Source organism: Hevea brasiliensis, chromosome 3 (genome assembly GCF_030052815.1).
Source record: "Hevea brasiliensis isolate MT/VB/25A 57/8 chromosome 3, ASM3005281v1, whole genome shotgun sequence".
Lineage (NCBI taxonomy): Eukaryota > Viridiplantae > Streptophyta > Magnoliopsida > Malpighiales > Euphorbiaceae > Hevea > Hevea brasiliensis.
Genome location: NC_079495.1, coordinates 89,963,504 through 89,987,150, shown reverse-complemented (window position 1 = coordinate 89,987,150; position 23,647 = coordinate 89,963,504). Strand labels below are relative to the sequence as shown.

The window sequence follows — 23,647 nt, the reverse complement described above, 5'->3', positions numbered from 1 at the left end:
TTTTTCCTAATTTGTCTTCATGTAAGCACTCTTCTAATGACCCTCCAACTATGAAGTAGTTGTTTCTTTTAGCTCCAAGTTCCATTTCTTCTTCAAGTAACTCCTATTCTTGTGGGAACTCTATTAATAAGTTATCTTCAAAGGAATTTTGTTCTTCCAATTGAGTCTCAACTTTTTCTATTGGTTAAAATTCTAATGAGGCTTCTTCACCATTTAATTCATAGTCCCTACCTTGCTTGTTTAATTCCTCCTCATAAAGTGATAATTCATTATTCACCATTAGGTTGTCAAAATTTTCCAATGGAGCTACCGCTTTCTCAAGTCCCACTCCCTTCTCTTCTTGAATCACTAATGGTTCTATTCAATTTTGCTTCTTCCCAGGCCCGGGTAGCTTTAGCTCTTATTGAAGCATTGCCAAAATCTTCACTCTGTGTAAAGTAAGGACTTGGCTTTTACAGAAATATTAGGTTGTTAGATGTATGGGGGATATTGGTGACTTCAACCCTCCAATGAAGGATCCCAATACCAATGGTAATCAAAATCGTCCATGTCATTCAACAAGTGAATGGCATCCTTATGGTCTCTTTGAAAAACATGATCACCAGTAGCCCAAGCTCTATTATCTACCTAATTCCTTGTCGCTTCACCCAAACTAATATAGAAATTAAGAGTGAGTTCATGATTTGAAAGATTATGATTGGCAAATTGCTCTACTAATTCATTAAATGTATTCCAAGATCATAAAAGGGTTAATTGTGTTGTTGAATAAAACTTGTGCAGACTTGTTGATGAAACATCTCAATGATCCTCACAAGAAAAACAAGTAAAAACAAAATTAGACATATAGAATAATAAAAGCAGAAAAATAAACTATAAAAAAAGTAAATATGTCTAGAATAATCAAATCACTAATCATTTGACATCAAATACCAGTCTCAACAACGACGCCAAAAACTTATTATGCAAAATCTCACAAGTGCATGGATCGTTAACAAGTAATAAAGTGATGAGTAAAGTATCATTCCCATAAGGACCGCGTTGAGCACCAGACTATAGTGATCTTAATTATCTAAATGATTGAGTTATAGAGAAATAATAATTAAATCTAATTAAATGAAATAAAATCTAAAGTAATTAACTAAACTTGAATATTAAGTAAAAACATTTTAAAACTAAGGGTTCACACTTCAATCAATTATAGATTTAATGTAATTCATTCAATAAATGAAAAATTATTACTTTGAAGGAAATTAATCTTAAGTTATCTTAAGTCCTCTCGTAAGGCACTCAAGTTATATTTTAATTAGCCTAAACCCTACTTTCATTGTGATTAAATTTATTAAAATCCATTATGTTCTTTGATTAATAATTAGATTTACATAGATTTCTAGCTCATCTCTAGATGAAGAACCCTAAGTTTAAAATCATGTTATTCCAATATTAATCTTTACCTTTCAGTCTTTTAATTAAGATCTAGAGTCAATACTAAGTGGTTACCAACACATAGCATGCATTAAGAATACAAGAGATTGAATTAAAGAACAAAATGCTCAATATATTAAATAAAATTAAACCAAATCCATAATTAAATTGAAAGTACTACATCCCTAACCCTAGAATAAAAGAACTACTCACATATGATGAGTTTTACAATCAAGTTTATAGAATAATAAAGAGGAGGCATGAGAAGAAAATAGAATGAAAGAGTCTAGAGGGAGAATTGCAACCTTGGACTTTTGAAACTTTAGCTGAAAATCCCTTCTAGCAACCTTGCAAATATATTTCTCTTTCACTTCTCTTGAATTTAATGTGCACTCTTGAATATAAATTCGTTCCTCTCCCTTAAATCTTGACTTATTATATTTATATCTGGTATAAAAACCCTTGCTTTAGAGTCCTAAAAGCCTTAGAATTCAATATGAGTAGAGTTACAAGGAAGAAAAGTCGGGTTAGAATTGCTGTCTAGGGACATTACATAGGCCGTGTAGTGTTATACAGGGTATCTCATGCAATTTTCTATAGCTTTGTTTCCCAACTTCTTTTTTTTCTGTCTTGAAGGTTGCACGGGGTCCAGGAGGTTACACGGGATAGGTTATATGGCCTATGTAATTCTTCTGGCCTTTCATTCTTCACTTTTTAAACTCAAATCTCTTCTAAACTCATCCTTGGTTCTAAAACCGTATAAAAATACCAGATAAAATATAAAAATCAAAGAATTGGGTTGGATTAACAAGTTTTCTAAAATATTCCTAAAAAACACTTAAAAAAAATATAATAGAGACTAAATGCTGATAAAATATAATGAATATTGACCCTAAATGTCTATATAATTTGACTGCATCATTTTTGCCCAAAATTCCCAGAATAAGAAACTTGTTCTCCATAATCCACTCCATAGCTCATTATTACTTCTGCATAAGTAACTTATTGAGAACTTCCGCTAGATGATGATGAACTGACTAGCATATTGAGATCTTCAATCTTCTCTACCAACATATATGTGAGTGCATCAAATTTTGCATTGATCATGTTGAATGGATCAAGTTCATACATCCCAACTGCTTGCTTCTTTTGTGTTGGAGCTGGCCCTTTTAGACTACTCCACAGATGTGTGCCCTTTGCTATCACTACTCCATAGATGTATGCCCTTTGCTATCTTCTCAAACAACTCATAAGCTTTATTCTCATTCTTCATTCTTATGCTTCATGATAAATTCACCTCCCATTTAAGCATTAATTATCCCTCTAATTGTAGGAGTAACATTTATGTAAAAATTCTTATTGATCATCCACTTTGGAATAGCATGATATGGACATTGTCTCTCTAACTCCTTCCATCTCATCTGAGACTCATAAAGAGTCTCATCTTCTTTTGGTCTAAAAGCTATCATCTGATTCCTCAACTTTTGTGTCTTTCCTAGTGGGAAATATGCATCAATATGCTCTTCCCAATTTGTGATTAAGTTGTGAGGTAGAAAATCAAGCCAATCTAATGCTCTATCCTTTAAAGAAAATGGAAATAGTTTAAGCCTCGTTGTATCATCAAACACTCTGGTTGCTTTTTCATGTCACAGACCATAGCAAACTTCTTAAGATGAGTATGAGGACTTTTTGAGGATGACCTCTAAATTGAGAATTCTAAATCATTTGAAGTACCCCAAAATTCATCTTATAGTTGTTTGCATCAATTTTTGGTCTTGCAATACTCTCTCTCAAGTCATCAAAATGAGGGAATGCATGGTCCATCATACTTTCTGTAGGTACATTAGTATTAACAATTTCTTCACCATGAGCATCATTCTCATTATTCTAGTTATTTCCACCATTACCCCCAATTCTAACTCTTTCTTTAGCCATTTTTGTTTCAATTTCAATTTCAGTACCTCTCAAAGCTTCTTTTCTCTTTCTGGTTTCTTTTATGTTTGCTATATAAAACTTCTCAATTTCAAGATTGTATAAAAAAGAAGTGTCACTTGTGCTTTTCACTCTTCTCATAAAAAATCAAAAAGTACCTAAAAAGAATAATCAAACACAAATTGAAAAGACAATATAAAAATAAATTTATATACAACTAAAATAATCAAGAATTCAATCCTAAACAAGCAACTCTTCAGTAATGGTACTAAAAACTTGATATGGACCATCACAAGTGCACGAGTCGCTCAAGTATTATAGAAAAAGATATCATTTCCTCATAGAGTTGTATCATAAATTGAATTTTTGATATAAAATGAACTATATTAACATTATAATTTAATCAAATAAATATGAAATTTGGGAAAAATGAAGTTTAAGGTATGAAAATGCAAAACTCAATTCAAACAATGATTAATTTAATAATTGGCTAAATAAAGAAATTGAGAAATTAATAATGAAAATTGATGAAATGAGATTAAACTAAGCATTCAAAAGTAAAATAACAAGCAATAATTGTAAAAAGACGATTCCAGAGTTAAGGATTCATATTCAAGTCAATTTGGGATTTTCCCTAGTTAGCCCTCTCAATGAAATTATGGGTTTAAAGGAGATTAATTTTAAAATCCTTTGAAATTTCTTTCAAGTGGAATAAAGAGTGTCTTCATTAATTAAATTTTACTTTCACGGAGTTTAAAATTAACTAAAATCCATTAAAATCTTTAATCAATCTTTAAAACTCTCTCAACCCTTAGTCTGTTTCTAGATCTAAGTTAATTAAGTCTAATTTTTTTATTATCTATCACTTGATTTTCTCTTTTTGATTCTTCAACCAAAGATTAAGAACATAACTTAATGGAGCTCTACACTAAGCATTTAATAAGCACATATGAAATGAATTAAACTTCATAAAAATCATAAAATCTAGACTAATCTAGTTCAAATTCACAAAAATAACTCAAATATTACACCCCCAACTCTAAAATCTTTAGAAAACTACTCACAATCCATGTTCATTACAAGAAAATCAAGGTAGAAGAAGGAATAAAACATGAAAATAAATTAAAACTGAAAAACCCAATGTTTGGCATGAAGAAATGGTGAAGAAGATGAAGATTCCAAGCTCTGCAAGCAAAAATGGCATGCTCTACTCTTTTTTCTCTCCTTTTCCTTCAATTATTATTATTATTTTTGTAAAAAGTGATGTAAAAAGGCTTAAACTCTGCTTAAGTAGTTTGCACTTAGCCGGTTCCAAGCCCGGATAAAGGAGGAGGGTTACGATAGGTGACAACCAACATAAAAATTTCATCACTTCTTATGATATGGATTCAAATGATATAAACGTTAGGGCATCCTCTACTTACGACATGCTACATCGGAGCCCGGGTGTAGTGAGAAATATGCAAGGGTGTAGGGCATTCACCGAAAGCGATGCGCCATATCGGTGCCTAGTTGTGGTGTTAAATGAGCAAGGGTTCCCACATCATAAATGGGTGTGGGTAAAGAAGTTAGTGCATATGATAGATAGTAGAATAGATAGTAGAATAGAACACCAGATAGGCATAGAGAACAATAGAAGATATCATAGAAGGAGATCAATTAGGAAGGAACATGATAGGAGAAGAATCAGGGTTGGTACTTGAAATATTGGATCACTTACAAGAAAATTAATGGAGCTTGTGGATACCTTGGAAAGGAGAAGGGTGAATATTGCTTGCATTCAGGAGACTAAATGGGTAGGAGAGAAAAGTAAGGAAGTGGGTAATTTAAGGTACAAACTGTGGTTTACCAAAAAAGAGAGAAATAAGAACGGTGTGGGCATAATCATAGACAGGACATTGAAAGATGCTGTAATAGCTATGAAAAGAGTAGGAGATAGAATTATATTAGTAAAGCTAGTACTAGAAGGAGAAAATAATTATACTAGTAAAGCTAGTACTAGAAGGAGAAACAATAAATGTAGTTAGTGCTTATGCTCCACAAATAGGACTAGATAGTGAGAATAAACAAAGGTTTTGGGAAGATATAGATGATCTAATGCAAAGCATATCGAATGAAGAGAATGTTTGCATCGATGGAGATTTGAATGGATATGTAGAAAGTGATAGGAAAGGCTATGAGAATGTTCATGGAGGTTTTGGATTTGGCAACCGAAATGAGGAGGGAAAAAGCATTTTGGATTTTGCTATGGCATACGACCTAATACTAGTAAATACCTATTTTATAAAAAGAGAGTCACATTTAGTGACTTTTAAAAGTGGGCAACATAGAAGCCAAATTAACTTCCTCTTAACTAGGAAGACAAATAGAGCACTATGTAAAGATTATAAGGTCATTCCGGGAGAGGCTTTAATAAGTCAACATCGGTTAGTGATCTTGGATGTCAAGTTTAGGAACAATTTAAGTAAGGTTAGAAGAAATAGTGTAGCTTGAACAAAGTGGTGGGAGTTCAAAGGAGTAAAGCAAGTGAAGTTCAAAAATGAGCTTCTCGAGTCCGAAGCATGAAAGCTGGATATGGAGGCCAATGATATGTGGATACAGATGACATATAAGATTAGAGAAGCAGCTAGAAAAGTACTTGTAGAGTCTAGAGGACATATACCACCCTCAAAAGAGATATGGTGGTGGAATGAGGAAGTACAAAAGATAGTGAAGAGAAAGAGAGAATGGTATAAGAAATTACCTAAGTATGATAATAATGAGGCATATGAACAATACAAGATAGCAAAGAAAGAAGTAAAAAAGGCAGTTAGTCAAGAAAGAGTGTAGGCCTTTGAAAAGTTATATGAGAAACTTGGAACTAAAGAAGGGGAGAAAGATATTTATAGATTAGCAAGGAGGAGAGAAAAGAAATGTCAAGATCTCAATTAAGTTAGGTGCATTAAGGATAAAAAAGGAAAAGTGTTAGTTAAAGATGAGGACATTAAAGAAAGATGGAGAAATTATTTTGATGATCTCTTTAATAATAGTCAAAATGATAATAGCGTGAATATAGACTACAGAGCAATAGAAAAGAATGTGAATTATACTACAAGGATTAGATCTTAAAAAGCAAAGGAAGCACTTAGGAGAATGAAAGTGGGTAAAGCCTGTGGACTCAATGAAATATCAATTGAAGTGTGAAAGTGTTTGGGAGATATGGGAGTGGCATTGGTAACTAAATTATTTAATAAGATTCTAAATTCAAAGAAAATGTCTGATGAATGGAGGAGGAGTATTTTAGTACCTATTTTAAAAATTAAGGGAGACATACAGAGTTGCTCAAACTATAGGAGAATTAAACTCATGAGCCATACTATGAAGTTGTAGGAGAGAGTTGTGAAACATCAACTACGTCATGATACTTCTATCTCTCCCCATCAATTTGGCTTCATGCCTGGTCGTTCAATTATGAAAGCAATCTTTCTCATCAGAAGCTTGATGGAGAAATATAGAGATGCGAGGAAAGATTTACACATGGTTTTCATCGATTTAGAGAAGGCTTATGATAGTGTTCCAAGAGATGTCTTATGGAGAGTGTTAGAACAAAAGGGGGGTATCTATTAGGTACATACAAGTGCTAAAAGACATGTATGAAGGAGCAACTACTATTGTGCGCACAATGGGAGGGGACACAAGAGATTTTTCTATATCAGTTGGATTACACCAAGGTTCAGCTGCAAACCCTTACCTTTTTACATTAGTTTTAGATGAATTAACAAAACATATACAAAAGAGTATCCCTTGGCGCATGATGTTTGCGTATAATATAGTTCTGATAGATGAGACACAAGAAGGATTTAATAGAAAGCTAGAGCTTTGTAGAAGTATTCTAGAGTCAAAGGGCTTTAAGTTAAGTGGAACAAAGATAGAATACATGCATTGCAAGTTCAGTGAAGGCCGAACTGGTGATAGGGAAGGAGTTAGTTTGGATGGAGTGATACTATACCAAAGTAATCACTTTAAATATCTCGACTCAGTCCTTCAAGTAGATGGGGGATGTGAGGAGGATGTCAGTCATAGGATTAAAGCTGGATGGTTGAAGTGGAGACGTGCCATGGGAGTTTTATGTGATTGCAAGATTCTCAATAAGTTGAAAGGAAAATTTTACCGTATAGCCATAAGATCGGCCATGTTATATAGTAGTGAGTGTTGGGCACTGAAGGAGTAGTATGTGTCTAAGATAAGAGTTACGGAGATGAGAATGTTAAGGTGGATGAGTGGCCATACTAGACTAGATAAAGTCTGTAATGAGAGTATTAGAGAAAAGGTAGGAGTGGTACCAATTAAGGATAAGTTGAGAGAAGGGAGATTGAGGTGGTTTGGTCATGTGAAGCATAGACATATGGAGGCTCCAGTTAGACAAGTAGAGAACATTAGGATAGAGGCTAGAAAGAAAAGAAGGGGTAGACCTAAACTGACTTAGAGGAGATTAGTACAACATGACCTAGAAGCATTACACATTTCTGAGGATTTAACCCAAAATTGTTTAGAGTAGAGAAAGAGAATCCATATAGCCGAACCAAATTTTTGGGATAAAGGCTTAGTTGAGTTGAGTTGAGTTGATGTAAAGAGGCTTAAATACCCCCCTGACAAAAGCCCTAGAACAGACTAAAAATAGTGTGAGGTGAAGTCATTCCACGTGTGAAATAATTTGCCATATCAGCAGATTTGCATAAAGTTGTGCATCTTTCGGTGGGTTTCAAATTTGCCTTTTATGATAGTGCATAGGCAGGTGCATAGCCATATACTAAGTTATGCAACTTTCGGTAAGTTATGCAATTTTTCAGCTTTTTGCATAGGCAAATGCATAAGCCATGCAACTCCTTACGCTACTTTTGACAGCACTAAATTCACAATTTTTGAACTTCATTTTTGGCATCTTTGGGCTTGGAATTCATCCTTCAAACATGCAATTAACTCTTAATTCCTCAAAAACGCCATTTAACCTATAAAATAAGAACAAATTCACAAATTAAACTAAAAATTAACAAATATCAAAAACTAATTAAATAACTAATGAAATTAACTAAAATTAACCAATAAAAGGATGAAATGACTATAAAATCTAACCTAAATAACTATATGATATGCATATATCACCTCTGTTTGGTGAATATTCTTTAATATTTATAAATCTTTGAAGGTTTAATTTATAATGTGATTATGAAAGTTTTATAAAGTGTAGGGACTTGGATAGAGTAGAGAAACTACTTGAAGAAATGCTTGTAAGAGGAGTTAAGCCTAATAATGCCACATTTTTAACTATACATAGTTGTCTAGGATGTCTAATTTACCTAATAAGGATGTGGAATGATTTAAAAAAAATGCAATTACCTAGATGACATTACCTACTCGGCTATGATTAATGGTTTTGGTCAAACAAGTAATGATGAAATGGCTCTAAGATTGTATGACCATGCTATATTAGAGAAATGTTATATTGATTAAGTTACATTCTCAACTTTGATCAAAATTTATAAGCTTTCAGGAAATATTAATGGGGTTTTAAATGTGTAATACTCCTCACCTAAGGTGGTTGAGATCCTTGTTCAGAGATGGACTATTTTCTAAAGTCCCAAGTGAAGGAAGAGACAAAGGGAAGTGGGGTGTTTAGAGAGAGAACAAGAATAGAGGGACTAAACTATAATAAACCTATCTAGGCAAGTTTAATTGTTAAAGTTTAAGTTTGGTCTCCAAAGTTGGTCTAGACAGAATATAAAACCCGAAGGGTAGGTTCCATAACTAGCCCCTCCCTAATTTTCTCTATCTCTCTCCCCATTTTCTCCCTCTCTCTTTTAGTTTGTCTCCCCTTACAACCCAAAGCACCCTACCCTAGTTTTTAATAAGGGAGAATCACCTCCAAGCCTTTAAAAGGGGTGAGGACACCTTTTTCTCTCTCCTATCAAGGGGTTTGCAAAAGAAGTGGATGAAACCCATTCATTTGCAAAACTTTGCTTTAAGAGGTAAGTTTTAATTTCTTTCCTCTTAGTTTATTGAGGTTTTAGGACTAGTATTTATTAAGGAAGTTGGTTTAGTTTGTGTTTAAGGTCATTTTAGGGTTTGGTAAAATACTAATCAAATTTAAGGGTCTTTAAATGAAGGATTTAAGTTGTTTGAGTGTGTTTTTGGTTGTTTAAAGTATAAAATGATAAATAAACTTAAAATAATAGTTTTTAATGTAAAGATTGAAGATTTGGGGGTTTAAACCCTAAGTTATGAAATGGAGACGAATTCTGAAAATTCCAGGTTTGGTGGCCGATTCATGAAGGTTCAATGGTCGAAACATGTGAATAGTTCTATGAACAGTGCATGGTAAGTTTGACATTATTATTTCACTAAGGTGTTGCATTATTATTAATTGTCATATTTTGGTAGTTCATGAATGACCCATTGGTTCTCATTAGGAAAGATATGATAAAGGAAAAGGAAAGGCATGCATGCAAAATGAGTTCATACATAAAAATAAAAGAAAGGAGATGTCAAGTAAGGCAATTTTGTGTTTTTGACATTAGGATACCAAGGGTTACAAGATCTACCTTAAGTAAGTTAGGACTTCTGTACCCTTGGTATCCATTATATGTCATGTTAAGAGGAAGTCTTGATTAGCTTCTTTATTGGGCTGGGCATATTGGACTTATTAGGGACCATTGGTGACATAACTACCTTGTTATGAATTGTTTGTGCAGTGTAAACACCTTAATTTTGATCAAAATGTACAAGTACATTTTGTGGAACTTTTTAATAGAGACATGTAATTTAATTATTTTGTTACTATGTTGCCCCACTTAATATTTTGTAATATAAACAAATTGAAATTACTATTTATATTTTATAAAGTATTTATATGAATAATAATGGATTTAAATAAAGATTTGGTGAATAGTATGGGCTTTAAGTGAGTTTTAGACATAAAGTTAGGCTTGCTGCGGGTTATGGTGGTCTTATGCCTTTTAGTGCAAATGCTTATGAAGAAATGAAGGTTGTAGGTGCTAAGTCTAATATGGTCACATATAACACTCTGTTAGATGCAATGGGAAGCTAAGAGACCTTAGTAATAAAAAAAATATACCAACATATAATTAACAAGGGTGTTATGACAAGTTTTGTGACATAAGCAGATATTTTGTGTGCTTATGGTAGAGCTCGATATTGGTAAGGAAGCTCTTGTTATGTATAGAGAGATGAAGGATATTGGTTTGAATGTTGTACTTTATGATACCCTATTAGCCATGTCTATTGATCTTGGCTATGTCAATGAAATTGTCAAGATTTTTGAAGACATGGAGAGTTTTAAGACAAATCCTTATGGTTGGACTTTCTCATCTTTGATTACCATATTTTCATGTAGTGGAGAAGTATTTAAGGCAAATAAAATGTTGTTGGAAGTTGGTTTCAAGCCTAATATATTTGTTTTGACATCATTTATCAAGTGCTATAAGAAGGCCTAATAGACTGATGATGTTATGAGGACATTGAACTAGCTTTTAGAATTTGGCATTACTCCAAATGAGCAGTTTTGTAAATGTCTTCTAATTGTCATGAGTCAAACAACAAAGGAAAATTTTGCTAAACCTTTTGAATGTGTCACACCTTATCCCTCTGTAAGGCATAACATGATCCCGTAGAATACCTAATGAACTACCGAACTTTACCTACCGATAACTCATTAAGTATCCTACAAGGGATTTTAAAATAATTTTCTTATTTTTGACAAGTGGTGAGCATTTTTTAATAGGTATTTAAAACATTTAGTTAAAATTAAAACTAGTTAATATTTTTGGTCCATTTTAGTTTTCCGCAAATCTTATAAAAATTTTGACAGAGTTCTGTCCGTATTTTGAGAAACCAGTTCTTCAAATACCTGTAAAAAGCACTTCTAAAAATTTTTCTCAATCACTACTTCAATTTCACAATCATTTCAATAAATTTCTCAAGTTTAAAATTCAATAATCCTTAGCATACTAGTAATACATTTCATTTAAATTAAATAAAATAGTTGTACTCATATTTCATTAGAGACAAAACAATTTATATACATTCTTACAAAATTTACATCAAAAGAAATACAAACTAAACTTTATTACAAACTTCATACAAATTTTTGTACAAGTTGCTCAAGACCCATTTACATGTCCATACATTTATTTACAATACATACATCAAAAGAAATATTTACAATTAGGGTATAAATTATACCCGATGACTTCAAGCTGATGGCTCCTCACACCTCAGCAGCTCAGTCTGCTGCTCCTCTAGTCTCTGTATCTGCGACAGCAATAGAAGCTATCGCTGAGTACTAGGACTCAGTGGTGCACAACATACTACAATAATCTTTATGCAAAACTTAAATCACATTTATTCAAAAATTTGGCTGAACATGAGAATTAAATACAAATCATGCATTATGAAATTTTAAATGCAAACCAAGTTCATTTCAAGGTATCAAAACACGTTTCATAAAACCCATAGTTATATCATGCCATTCGAAACAAATATAATCTCAATAGCCAGAGGCTAAAGAGAAGTCACATCACAAGGCTAGCTAGCTCAAATATATGAATATCCATTCACATCCTCTTCTACTGGCACACCTTAACACTTCTCCAGAGAAGGAATCAAAATTCGAAACTAATTACCCCCACTAGTCATGCTAGTGAGGTGTTCAAATATATGGTCATGACACTGTGGTTTCAAAACTTATCTTAACAATTTGCTAAACATTGTCATTTCAAATATACACAATAACTTTCACAATTTAAATCAAAACATCATAAATAAGGTCACCATAAACTTTCAACAATTCAAAGCAAAAGTAAAATGCATATTTCATTCACTTTATCAATAAATTTTAAAGCATAGTGATGTTGTGCACAAACCTCAAGCAAGTCGCCTCTTGGCCTTGACTCGGCTCCTCGGGTTCTTTCCCGGTATTTTTTCAACTAAAACACAAAATTTTACAATGTTTCAGTACTAGAACTTAACATAAATCCAAAATAAATTTAGCCTTATTTTTACCTAGCTCTAACGTGCTAAACTCGGCGTTCTCGAAATTTTGTGTTTTGGGTTACTATTCACTGCACTATTCAAGTCAAATTATTGACTTTCTAAGGCTTAATAGGTATGGGAATTCTAACTTTACCCACATACCACATTTTGGTCACCAAACTTGTTGGTTTTGGTCATTTTCTCAAAACTTAGGTCTTTTAGGCAAAATTGCCAAATTTTCAGTTTTGGTGTCTTTAATTGTACTGTTTCATTGGTCAGTTTACTGTGGGAATTTGGCAAAACTTTCTTCATAGAAAATGTTCCTTATTGTCTTAAGTTTATTCTCCTTTTTGAATCACCCCAATTGGAGTTTTGTAGCTCAAGTTATAAGCAAATTACGTTTACTGTTCATGCTACAGAATTTGGTTCTACAGATTTGTTGATCCAACTTCATTCAGTAATTTGATCCAGTTAAGTTAATAATTTGGTCTAACTTTCTTCATATGAAATGTTCTACTATGCCTTAGGTTTCCATCGGTTCAAGACTCGCCTAAATCGGAGTTTTCTAGAGAGAGTTATAGCCATTGAAACTTTACTGTTCAAATGGCAAATCTGCAGTTTTGCAGATTCAGGTCACCAAATTTGCTCAATATTTTGATTGGGTTAATGGCATAATTTGGGTTGGTGTTCTTCATGAAAGTTTTAGATATATATTTTATCTAACTACTGGTAAAATTTCAGGTCATTTTGACCTACCTAGCTTGAGTTATGACTAAATGAACAAACACTGTTCATTTAGTCAGTTTGTGCAGTGGCAGCCTGCGATTTCTCAACTTCGGTCACTTTGTTCACTAGGTTTAGTTCACTTTTTGGGCAGGCTTCCTAAATGAAAATTGTGTCATTTAGTGCCTATTTTCATCTCCAATTGGTCCCATATCCATTGGACTTGTAAAATTTCATTTTTGGTCCCTCAAAGGAGGTTTTGGTCATGTCACAAGACATGACCTTATCCAATCCGAATTGGCTTTTAATTCCAACATTTCTAACACACCTCATTTGGTCACAAATGACCATTTTTCACTTCACATTAGGTCAAAGACACCATTTACAAGTTTTTCACATTTTTTGTCTCTAAACCCTAATGTTCAAAACCCTAATTCACATATTTTTTCCATTCATGCAATTTAAAGTGTGGCACTAACACCTACCCACTTAGATTGACTTGCATGCATGATTTATTGAAGTGAAACATATCACTTTCCCCCCCTCATGGCTGCCAAATTGTTTGTCCTTTCATAACTTATCATTTTATTTAACTTTTCATGCAATTTAGACTCATCTTAACTTAATTTCAAAGCTTAAAGAAGAAAAGAAAGGGAAACAAGTACTAACCTCACTTGTCAAATTTTCTTGAATTGCCAAGTTTGATTTTCCTTCACTTTTCTTCCCTCCTATTCTTCTTTAATCTTCTTTTCTAGGGTAATTTAGAAGCCTTTTAGGGTTTAGAGTTGAAACTTGTGGGGAAGAACTAAGTTTTTCAAGCTTTAAAAGCTTGTTAATGGAGGAACCTTGGGAGAGAAAAGTGAGAGAGAGATGAAAACGTTTTTTGAAGAAGAAGAAATGGTTTTCTTTTTTTTTTTTTATGAATTTTTAAGTCTTATGGAAGACCAAAAATGTAAATAAATAAATTAATTAATTATATTCTTTATGGCATCATGCATGAGGTCATGCATGATGTCATCACCTTTTGACTTTTCCATTTTTCATTTTCCTTTTTTTTTTCTATTAGTTCTTTAATTTAATTTTCAATTATGAAATTTTATTTTCTCCGATTTTATTTGACAGTTAGGTCAGGAGTCAGCTCTCGGGGTTAATTGACCAAATTGCCCCTCGCCGGTTCATCCCGGTTTGCAATTAATTCCATATTTCTTCCGGCTCCCTGACCTAATTATTTGACTGGCTTAATAGATCTTTTTCCTGATTTTCTCTTTTCCACTGTGTTTATAAGGGTCCTAAGGACAGCGGCGTCACATTTTACGGTTCGAAATTTGAGTTTAAAATGACTTCGCAGTCGTTCCCGAGAAGGTCACCCATCGCTGTGACTCTCGGCTCGTTTAACTTCTTATGTTCTATTTTTCTTGTTTATACTTAGCTAATTGGACATTACTAATTATTTGTGTTTATAGCTTCTCTAGTTGTCTTAAGTGTGGTTCTAATCCCCTTAATTGTCCGGACCGACACCGGTCACCGGAACAGTGAAATCTACCAGGCTATACAAATGGGGTGTTACAATTCTCCCCCCCTTAAAATAAATTTCGTCTCGAAATTTTACCTAGTATCAATCTCTGAACAGCTGTGGGTGCTGTCTCCTCATGTCCTCCTCTCGTTCCCAAGTAGCCTCCTGGCCCGAATGATGGTTCCACAGCACTTTCACCAACGGTATCTGCTTGTTCCGTAGCTACTTTACCTCATAAGCCAGAATCTCTATGGGTTCTTCTTCATATGTGAGGTCTGGATTCACTTCAATTTCCTCTACTGGTAGTACATGAGATGGGTCTGATCGGTACCTCCTCAACATAGACACATGGAAAACATTATGTACCTTCTCCAACTCTGGAGGTAGTGCCAACCGATATGCCAAAGGACCCACTCTTTCCAGAACCTCATATGGCCCAATGAAACGAGGACTCAGTTTCCCCTTTCTGCCGAATCTCATAATTCTCTTCCAAGAAGAAACCTTGAGGAATACTTTCTCACCTACTGCATACTCAATATCCCTCCTTTTCAAATCAATGTAGGACTTCTGACGGTCTGATGCAGTCTTAAGTCGATCTCGAATCACCCTGATTTTCTCTTCAGTTTGTTGAACAATTTCGGGTCCAATCATCTTTCTTTCACCTACGTCATCCCAACACAATGGGGTTCTACATTTTCTGCCATACAAAGCTTCATATGGAGGCATCCCAATACTAGATTGGTAGCTGTTGTTATAAGCAAACTCAATCAAAGGCAAGTGTGTATCCCAACTGCCCTCAAATTCAATCACACAAGCCCGTAGCATGTCCTTCAAGATCTGAATTACCCTCTCAGATTGGCCATGCATGCGTGGGTGGAATACTGATCGAAGTTCAATCTAGTTCCTAGGGCTCTCTAAAGACTACCCCAGAATCTAGAAGTGAACCTAGGATCTCTGTCTGACACGATGGATACTGGCACTCCATGCAGTCTCACAATCTCATCGATGTATAACTTGGCTAATCTTTCTAAACTGTAGTCTATCCGAACTGGCAGAAAATGAGCAGATTTAGTCAGTCTGTCAATAATGACCCAAACTGCATCATGACTCTTCTGTGTCCTCGGAAGTCCCATAACAAAATTTATCGTTATTCTCTCCCATTTCCACTATGGTACTGGTAGTGGATGTAACAACCCAGCGGGTACTTGATGCTCTGCCTTTACTTGCTGACAAGTTAGGCATTTAGAAATAAACTCTGCCACATCTCTTTTCATACCCATCCACCAGTAATGCTCCTTTAGCCCTCTATACATTTTTGTGCCACCAGGGTGCATGGCAAAAGGAGACTCATGTGCTTCCTTCAAAATGATCTTCCTCAATTCAACATCATTAGGAACACATATTCTGCCTTGGTGTAGCAGTAGACCATCATCTCTGATTGAGAATTCTGGTTTCTTGCCCTGCCGGACTTCTTCCAATAGCTTCTGATACTTCTGATCATTCTGAGCAGCCATTCTAATCTGATCAATCAACACTGGCTGTACATGCCATGCAACTGCTGTCTGCCCATCATCATTAATCTCTAAGCTGGCATGTAATGATCTCAACTCATGTACCAAAGACAAAGGAGTAACCCGTAGACTTGCCATAGTCTTGCGACTTAAGGCGTCAGCCACAACATTAGCTTTCCCTGGCTGATAGTCTATCAGACAATCATAGTCTTTTATCAACTCTAACCATCTCCTCTGTCTCAAATTCAGCTCTTTCTGGGTGCCCAAATACTTTAAACTCTTATGATCTGTGTAGATGTAACACTTTTCCCCATACAAATAGTGCCTCCAGATCTTAAGAGCAAACACAATAGCTGCAAGCTCCAAATCATGTGTTGGATAATTCCTCTCATGCGGTTTTTGCTGGCGTGATGCATAGGCAATGACATTTCGATCTTGCATCAATACACAGCCTAACCCATTGTGAGAAGCATCATTATATACTGTATATTCTTTACCCGGAGTAGGTAAAGTCAGGACTGGAGCTTTAGTCAAACATTTCTTCAATTCATCAAAACTCTGTTGGCATTTATCCGTCCACTGAAATTTTACATCTTTTCTAAGCAGCTTGGTCAATGGAGATGCCAACATGGAGAATCCCTTCACAAACCGACGGTAGTATCCAGCTAAACCCAAAAAACTACGAATTTCTGTGACATTTCTGGGTGGCCCCCAATTAAAGACAGCTTCAATCTTATTTGGATCTACTTTAATGCCCTCTTCTGATACTACATGCCCCAAGAAAGATATTTCCTTCAGCCAAAATTCACACTTTGACAATTTGGCATATAGTTGTTTCTCCCTCAAAGTCTGTAGTACAATTCGCAGATGTCTATCATGCTCTTCTGCATTCTTCGAATAGACCAATATATCATCTATGAATACCACAACAAACTAGTCGAGGTATGGTCTGAAGATAGTGTTCATCCATAAAAGCAGCCGGAGCATTAGTTAACCAGAATGGCATAACCAAAAACTCATAATGGCCATAGCAGGTTCTGAAGGCAGTTTTAGGAATACTCTGCTCTTGTACTTTCAACTGATAATAACCTGATCTTAGGTCAATTTTGGAGAACACAGCTACACTCCTCAACTAATCAAATAAGTCATCAATGCGGGGAAATGGATATTTGTTCTTTATTGTCACCTTATTCAACTGTCGATAATCAATGCATAACCGGAGAGTGCCATCCTTCTTCTTTACAAACAATACTAGCGCTCCCCAAGGTGACACACTAGGGCGGATAAAGCCCTTGTCAAGCAATTCTTGCAATTGCACTTTCAACTCTTTCAATTCTGCTGGTGCCATTCTATATGGTGTTATGGAGATTGGGTTCACACCAAGCATAACATCAATCTCAAACTGCACCTCTCTTTCTGGAGGTAATCCTGGCAATTAATCAGGAAACACATCCGGAAAGTCACATACAGTAGGGATGTCCCTCAATGCTGGACTACCCACTTGGGTGTCTATCACATGTGCCAAGTACGTCTCACACCCTTTCCTAATCATTTTTCTGGCCAGTGCAGCTGAAATGATGTTTGATGGCAGTAAATGCCTCTCCCCATGTATTACCACATCACCGTACAAAGGGAGACCAAAAGTGACTATCTTGATCTCTACAATCATGGCATGATGCAGCTAACCAATCCATGCCCAAGATGATATCATACTCTCTGAAGGGCATTTCAATCAAGTCTGACAGGAAAACATGTCCTTGGATCACCAAGGGACAGTCTCTATAAATTCTGTTGACCCGGACCTCTTGTCCTAACGGACTAGTTACTAGCACTTCAAAACCCATTTGCACACATGGAACAGCAAGTGAACTGACTATGCTAGCACTAACATATAAATGGGTTGAACCCGGATCAAACAATACAAATACTTCTTGATCAGAGATAGAGAATGTACCAGCTACCACATCAGAAGTCTCAGCCTCTTCTCGCTGTCTCATTGTGTAGATTCTGGTTGAAGCACTTCCTTGTCTGGCCCGACCAATCGTGCCGATCGCTCAAGCGGTGCCTCTACCTCTGCCTCTTCCTCCGCTAACCGCGTGAACCTCGAGAGCGGGACTCAGAATAGATCCTCGGCGTAGTAGGATCTGGACCATATCCCAAGACGGAGCACTAGTGCGTCTCTTGCTAAATGACCCTTGCCTCCTGATTCGCGGGCTCCGGTGGCCCAATAACACTCCCCATGAATCTTGCCACAAGTCTCACGGCGGGCGAGAATGTGAACCCTCGCCGATCACGGCCGGACCTAGGGGGTCTCTGTCCGGAGAATCGGCCCTTACCAAATCTTCCACCTCAACCCCTGCTGGGTCCACTAAACTTCTTTCTCTTTCCAGAGGTAGCACCAGAACTCTGTTCAACTGATTTTTCCCCCTTGTCTTTTTCTGATTTCTCAGCTTTTTCTGATTTTTCTTTCACTGGGGTTGCTTCTGATTCAATTCTCTCCAGTTTAAGTGCTTGAGACATAAGCTTTGAGAAGTTGCTGTGTCGAAATCCCACAACTTGCATCCTTATGCTGGGCTTTAAACCCGTCTCAAATCTCTTGCATCTTGCCTTGCTGGTAGTAAGGAGACTCCCCGCATAGTGACTCAGGCAGGAGAACTCCCTCTCATACTCTGCCACTGATCGATTTCCTTGTTTCAAACTCAAAAATTTTTGCAGTTTCTGATCAACATATGCATCTGGGATGTATTTCTGTCTGAACTCTCTGATGAAGTCATCCCAGGTCAGCACTAGTGGTTCAACCAAGCTGTGGGGGATGGTCTTCCACCAATCGTACGCATCCCCTTGCAGTAACGACACAGAGTATTCAAACTTCAGTTCATCTTGGCAGTGCAATTTCTTAAACACTCTGTCCATTCTTTCAAGCCATTGCTCTGCCTCTAAAGGGTCCACTGTACCCTTAAATTCTGCAGCCCCATACTTTAGTAATTTATCATACTGTCTGGCTGGAGGCAGTGGTTGTGCCACAGGTGGTTGGGGTGGAGCTTGAACAGGCATACCCCCAGCCATTTGTTGAAACATTGCTGCCATCTGCTAAAACTGCAGAAATCTGCGGCATTTATGGGTGGTGCTCTTGACCCACTGACATTCGGTAAAGCTGGGGCTTCCCCTTGTGCCTCAGCTTTAACAAACTGCTCAACTGAGCGATCCCCTTCTTCCATTTCAGGCTGAAGTTAGGGTATCTCCTGAACAAGTAACACATAGAGATTTCCCTCCATTAGTTCATATTCTTGATGTAATGCACTGTATGTAACAATTATGGACATTGAGCAGTTATACTTAACAAAGAAAAGACACAAATTCACAATTTAAAACATACTTCAAAAACTTGCTCTGATACGACTAAAACATATCACACCTTACCCCTCTGTAAGGCATAACATGATCCCGTAGAATACCTAATGAACTACCGAACTTCACCTACCGATAACTCATTAAATACCCTACAAGGGATTTTAAAATAATTTTCTTATTTTTGACAAGTGATGAGCATTTTCTAATAGGTATTTAAAACATTTAGTTAAAATTAAAACTAATTAATATTTTTGGTCCATTTTAGTTTTCCGCAAATTTTATAAAAATTTTGACAGAGTTCTGTCTGTATTTTGAGAAACCAATTCTTCAAATACCTGTAAAAAGCACTTCTAAAAATTTTTCTCAATCACTACTTCAATTTCACAATCATTTCAATAAATTTCTCAAGTTCAAAATTCAATAATCCTTAGCATACTAGTAATACATTTCATTTAAATTAAATAAAATAGTTGTACTCATATTTCATTAGAGACAAAACAATTTATATACATTCTTACAAAATTTACATCAAAAGAAATACAAACTAAACTTTATTACAAACTTCATACAAATTTTTGTACAAGTTGCTCAAGACCCATTTACATGTCCATACATTTATATGCAATACATACATCAAAAGAAATATTTACAATTATGGTATAAATTATACCCGATGACTTCAAGCTGATGGCTCCTCACACCTCAGCAGCTCAGTCTGCTGCTCCTCTAGTCTTTGTATCTGCGACAGCAATAGAAGCTATCGCTGAGTACTAGGACTCAGTGGTGCACAACATACTAAAATAATCTTTATGCAAAACTTAAATCATATTTATTCAAAAATTTGGCTGAACATGAGAATTAAATACAAATCATGCATTATGAAATTTTAAATGCAAACCAAGTTCATTTCAAGGTATCAAAACACGTTTCATAAAACCCACAGTTATATCATGCCATTCGAAACAAATATAATCTCAATAGCTAGAGGCTAAAGAGAAGTCACATCACAAGGCTAGCTAGCTCAAATATATGAATATCCATTCACATCCTCTTCTACTGGCACACCTCAACACTTCTCCAGAGAAGGAATCAAAATTCGAAACTAATTACCCCCACTAGTCATGCTAGTGAGGTGTTCAAATATATGGTCATGACACTGTGGTTTCAAAACTTATCTTAACAATTTGCTAAACATTGTCATTTCAAATATACACAATAACTTTCACAATTTAAATCAAAACATCATAAATAAGGTCACAATAAACTTTCAACAATTCAAAGCAAAAGTAAAATGCATATTTCATTCACTTTATCAATAAATTTTAAAGCATAGTGATGTTGTGCACAAACCTCAAGCGAGTAGCCTCTTGGCCTTGACTCGGTTCCTCGGGTTCCTTCCCGGTATTCTTTTCAACTAAAATACAAAATTTTACAATATTTCAGTACTAGAACTTAACATAAATCCAAAATAAATTTAGCCTTATTTTTACCTAGCTCTAACGTGCTAAACTCGGCGTTCTCGAAATTTTGTGTTTTGGGTTACTATTCACTGCACTATTCAAGTCAAATTATTGACTTTCTAAGGCTTAATAGGTATGGGAATTCTAACTTTACCCACATACCACATTTTGGTCACCAAACTTGTTGGTTTTGGTCATTTTCTCAAAACTTAGGTCTTTTAGGCAAAATTGCCAAATTTTCAGTTTTGGTGTCCTTAATTGTACTGTTTCATTGGTCAGTTTACTGTTGGAATTTGGAAAAACTTTCTTCACATAAAATGTTCCTTATTGTCTTAAGTTTATTCTCCTTTTTGAATCACCCCAATTGGAGTTTTGTAGCTCAAGTTATAAGCAAATTACGTTTACTGTTCATGCTGCAGAATTTGGTTCTGTAGATTTGTTGATCTAACTTCATTCAGTAATTTGATTCAGTTAAGTCCATAATTTGGTCTAACTTTCTTCATATGAAATGTTCTACTATGCCTTAGGTTTCCATCGGTTTAAGAATCGCCTAAATCGGAGTTTTCTAGAGAGAGTTGTAGCCATTGAAACTTTACTGTTCAAATGGAAAATTTGCAGTTCTGCAGATTCAGGTCACCAACTTTGCTCAGTATTTTGATTGGGTTAATGGCATAATTTGGGTTGGTGTTCTTCATGAAAGTTTTAGATCTATATCTTATCTAATTACTGGTAAAATTTCAGGTCATTTTGACCTACCTAGCTCGAGTTATGACCAAATGAACAAATACTGTTCATTTGGTTAGTTTGTGCAGTGGCAGCCTGCGATTTCTCAACTTCGGTCACTTTGTTCACTAGGTTTAGTTCACTTTTTGGGCAGGCTTCCTAAATGAAAATTGTGTCATTTAGTGCCTATTTTCATCCCCAATTGGTCCCATATCCATTGGACTTGTAAAATTTCATTTTTGGGTCCCTCAAAGGAGGTTTTGGTCATGCTGCCAGCACATGACCTTATCCAATCCGAATTGGCTTTTAATTCCAACATTTCTAACACACCTCATTTGGTCACAAATGACCATTTTTCACTTCACATTAGGTCAAAGACACCATTTACAAGTTTTTCACATTTTTGGTCTCTAAACCCTAATGTTCAAAACCCTAATTCACATATTTGTTCCATTCATGCAATTTAAAGTGTGGCACTAACACCTACCCACTTAGATTGACTTGCATGCATGATTTATTGAAGTGAAACATATCACTTTCCCCCAACCCTCATGGCTGCCAAATTGTTTGTCCTATCATAACTTATCATTTTATTTAACTTTTCATACAATTTAGACTCATCTTAACTTAATTTCAAAGCTTAAAGAAGAAAAGAAAGGGAAACAAGTACTAACCTCACTTGTCAAATTTTCTTGAATTGCCAAGTTTGATTTTCCTTCACTTTTCTTCCTCCTATTCTTCTTTAATCTTCTTTTCTAGGGTAATTTAGAAGCCTTCTAGGGTAATTTAGAAGCCTTTTAAGGTTTCGGGTTGAAACTTGTGGGGAAGAACTAAGTTTTTCAAGCTTTAAAAGCTTGTTAATGGAGGAACCTTGGGAGAGAAAAGTGAGAGAGAGATAAAAACGTTTTTTGAAGAAGAAGAAATGGTTTTCTTTTTTTTTTTTTATGAATTTTCAAGTCTTATGGAAGACCAAAAATGTAAATAAATAAATAAATTAATTATATTCTTTATGGCATCATGCATGAGGTCATGCATGATGTCATCACCTTTTGACTTTTCCATTTTTCATTTTCCTTTTTTTTTTTCTATTAGTTCTTTAATTTAATTTTCAATTACGAAATTTTCTTTTCTTCGATTTTATTTGACAGTTAGGTCAGGAGTCAACTCTCGGGGTCAATTGACCAAATTTCCCCTCGCTGGTTCATGCCGGTTTGTAATTAATTCCATATTTCTTACGGCTCCCTAACCTAATTATTTGACTGGCTTAACAGATCTTTTTCGTGATTTTCTCTTTTCCACTGTGTTTATAAGGGTCCTAAGGACCGCGGCGTCACATTTTACGGTTCGAAATTTGAGTTTAAAATGACTTCGCAGTCATTCCCGAGAAGGTCACCCATCGCTGTGACTCTCGGCTCGTTTAACTTCTTATGTTCTATTTTTCTTGTTTATACTTAGCTAATTGGACATTACTAATTATTTGTGTTTATAGCTTCTCTAGTTGTCTTAAGTGTGGTTCTAATCCCCTTAATTGTCCGGACCGATACCGGTCACCGAAACAGTGAAATCTACCAGGCTATACAAAAGGGGTGTTACAGAATGTATTGAGAAAGCTAATTCAAAGCTTGGTTTTGTGGTAAAACTTATGATGGCAAAGAAAGGTATTTAAGGAAATTTTAAGAAGGAAGCTACTAAACTTTTGATTCTATTCACTCTAATGTAAAGAGGTCTTCTGCAATTGCGTAATGGACTTAAGTGTCTACCTCAATATGATGGAGAGAGCATGTGAGTTACTAGACTTGGGCTAACTCTTGAAATTTATATAGATTTATAGTTTAGATCATCAATCCAGTGGTGACTACATCTAAAGAGTCTCTCTTTAGGGTTTCTCTAACAACGTTAATATTTGGATAAATGACTTGTCTAAGGCAATAAAATTTGTAAACAACAATGGACAAGGTGGCTGGCAGGGGCCACCACCTTACTAA

At 35.4% G+C, this 23,647-nt stretch overlaps 1 pseudogene; it reads left to right on the top strand.

Moving 5' to 3' along the window:
• The first annotated feature begins 479 nt into the window (after nt 1–479).
• Nucleotides 480–23,647, top strand: LOC131178396 (pentatricopeptide repeat-containing protein At4g16390, chloroplastic-like; annotated as a pseudogene).